This window comes from Theobroma cacao, chromosome 5 (genome assembly GCF_000208745.1).
Source record: "Theobroma cacao cultivar B97-61/B2 chromosome 5, Criollo_cocoa_genome_V2, whole genome shotgun sequence".
Classification (NCBI taxonomy): domain Eukaryota; kingdom Viridiplantae; phylum Streptophyta; class Magnoliopsida; order Malvales; family Malvaceae; genus Theobroma; species Theobroma cacao.
The window spans coordinates 7761449-7765000 of record NC_030854.1 but is presented as its reverse complement, the minus strand read 5'-3'; positions in this window follow the sequence as shown (position 1 = coordinate 7765000).

Below are 3552 nucleotides of genomic sequence, written 5' to 3'. Positions count from 1 at the left end.
TAGGGTTCTTTTGTAGTTGGATTCTCTTCCAATAGCTTCCAAATCAATGGAGTGATTCTCTCTTTCTCTCTTTAGAATGCCCAACTAGTGAGAGAAAGTATGAAAACAAGATATTTCAAGGTTTTTGAAGTGAGAAGATGAAATAGCACAAGGGTTTATGGAAGGGTGCACCAAAAGCATGAAAATTGGAGCTAGAGAGAGAAAGTTGTGGAAGATTGAAAATCAAGCTTCCATGGAGTTTGAAGAAACGTGAGAGAGGAGAAGGGAAGAAGAAGACCAGCTGCTGGAAAATTCAAGAAGCTGCTAGAAATTCAAGGTATTTATAGGCAATCTTATCCTTTCCTTTAAAATTACGAAAATGCCCTTCCATCAATTAACTTACTCTCCTCCAATCTTTTATGTAATATTTTTTCTCTTTTAACACTGGGACAATATCCATAATGGTCTAAACATGCTCGGGTTCATAAAAACTTAAAATTTTAACCCAAGGTGAAAAATGACCATTTTGCCCCTATTATGAAAATTGTTGAAACTTCTAGTTTTCTTCGTGTTTTCATCAGCACACATCATTTATACTGTCTTATGCTTATTTAGGTCTTAAAATATCATAAAACTTTCTTCTGAAAGCTTATTAGAGAAAATCATGAAACTACCCCTAGCTCATATTATTACATCTATACTTAGTTACAAGCCTATAGAAGTTGGGGTATCACAAAAACAATGGCTACTAAGACCACCACCTTAAAGAGAAGAAAATCAGCAAGATTGGCCTTAACCTCCACTAACTAACTTTCTAAGCTTGTAGCCCCCCAAGTTATCTCATCCACGTCTACCTTTTCATCCTCATCATCTGACTATTCATCTAGTTCTCTTTTAAGCCTCTAAAAGTGCATTTTGGCATTGATGAATCCTTACCCTCTTTAAATTCTGCTTAGGACCCTCTTTTGAATGATGACAAAAAGGGGAAAAATTAGGAAGGGTAAGGGTAGGAGTAGGAAGTAAGCTGGTAGGAAAAATAAACTCAGTTTTTTTAAGTTATGGTTTTGTGGTGTGTTTTATATTGAATAATGCTTATATGCTTTATGCTTATATGGTTTATGCTGTGTTAAAGTTTATGATGGAATTGTGTTGAATGGCTTAACAATGATTATATATATATATATACACATACATGTTCTTATGATTAAATGCCTCTATTTACATGCCTTTATATTGGATAATTTTATTAAGACACATATTTAGGGGGAACAATCCCCAAATCTACACATAATTTTTTTTCCCTTAATAAACATTGCACTCTTAATCTAGGACTGTTTTGTCGTCATAAAAAAAAAAGGGAGAGTGTTGACTCCATATGTTTTTGATGATAACAAAACATTCCCCATTCATTAAGTTCAAAATGCTCAAAACATGACATTTATTTGTTGTGAAATCCCACCTTTGATGTATGATGATAAGTTAGGAAATCCTTAGGTGAAAATATAGATTTCATGTTTTGAAAGGTAATTTCAAAACTTTAAGCCTTCTCACTCTTATTTTTACTCAAAATCACCATTTTTGAAAGTTTTGAGCTTGGCTTTGTGTTTTAAAGGAAAAAGAGATTTTTCCCACTCTTGAATCTTTAAATCTCAGATTTTTTATTATGAACATATGGTCTATTGTTCCAGAATTATTAATGTTTGCAAACTAAAGGATTTGGGTGGATTTTCTCACTTACTAGAGCTTAGCTAAGTTAAAAATGTTGATATTATGGGTTTGTATGAATGGGTATTTTTATGAGTAGTAGATTTAGTTTAGAAAAATTAGCTTAGTCGAACTCGAATAGTTTCTAAGTAGCATAGAATGATTATTATATGATTCCTAGACTAAGTATTAATTGAAATATTTATTTGGATATTTAAGAACCGTTGAAATTCCAAAAAATGTCGTTGGAGTAGTATTTCATGTACGTTGTGGAAATCAACTTTTAAGGTGAGTGGGTACACCATTTTAAAAACTATTTAAATATGTAATGTTGAAAGCATGATTGCATGATTTGATGGATTTGTTATGAGCATTGTTGCCATAAATATTTAACTAAGGAAAAATATGTTTGTGAATGAGAAAATGTTTTGAAATGGCTTTCAAAACTATTATGTATAAGTAAATATCCTACTATGCAGTAGTTTTCAACAAGAGGGAACAAGCCTTTTCACTGTTTTGAATAGTTCTCTCGATTACTCTGACCTCCGAGTTAGTGTAGGTATCATATATTAGTTGAGATAGTGATTGTGGTTAATTGAATTGCTCTTCCATATGAGTACTATGAATGTGGATTGAGAAGGTCTCCACATTCTCATGATTGGTGTTGTGATGTGGATTGAGAAGGTCTCCACTTCCCATGATTGTATTTTGATTGGCTCTAGTCTTGATGTGTGAGTAAGAATACCATAGGGTTAAGTGTGGCCAACCTGCAATCTTTTCCCTTTTTGTATATTAGCACCAGTCCTAGTGTGGGGTTAAGAATACCACAGGGTTAAGTTGGGCATTGTATCACTTTTCCCCTCTTTATGAATCTCGGTGTGGGTGTAAGAATACCATAGAGATGAGTTGGGTGAAAGTTCCCATTTTCCCCATAATTTGATATGGCATGTATTGATGTGTTATTGTATATTGGGTATTGTGACGCTTATGGTTAGCAATTGATAATTGTTGTGTTTATATGGAAATGAAAAGATGAGTTCTTAAATGAATTACACATTCTTGATTTGCATGTTTGTTGTTAAGCTTGAAGGGTCAAAGGTTACCATTCATTATCTCATTGCAAATGTTTTGTAAGTTGAGCTTGTATATGGACCTTATATTTATGCATTTAAAGTTATCAAATGTGTTTATGACTGCTGAAAAGATTTATATGATTATTATGTTGTTTTGCAACTTATTGTTTATTACAAAACTCTTCCCCCATGGCTTGTCCCTTTCCCCGTGTCCACTCACGAAATTTTTGTGACTCACACGTTATTTTTCCCTCAGATCAATAAATTGCTTGGCTAGGTGACTTGTTTTAGCTTATTGTTCTAGCCTTTATTGGTGTGCACTCTGTAGTGTGTCTAGTCTAGTTTTGAACTATCTTGTTGATAACGAACTTTGTTATGTAAATAATGTTGATAAACTTGTTTGCACTTCTGCATATTGTGTCAAGCCTCAAATATGGGTGCATGTTGATGTTGAGACTATGGTGGATAAACCATAGAAATATAAGTATGGGATGGTGTCAAACCATAGATGTTTAACATTGTGAATACTTACATGATATATGATCAAAACCACACATTACATTGAGAAGTTCCGTAAAAAGTTAGCCTTGATGAATTAATATATATGTTGACTATGGATGAATTTATGTTTGCGAATGGAACGAATGACTAGTCCATGCATTTATGGATTTAGGCTTGCTTGGGCCTAGTAGGCCATTGTAAAGCCCGACCTTATAAAATACTATTCATGACATACATGTGATGATAGCATGATTGTATGCTAGTAGAGTCCCGAAAAATTTACAAAAGTCGGTAT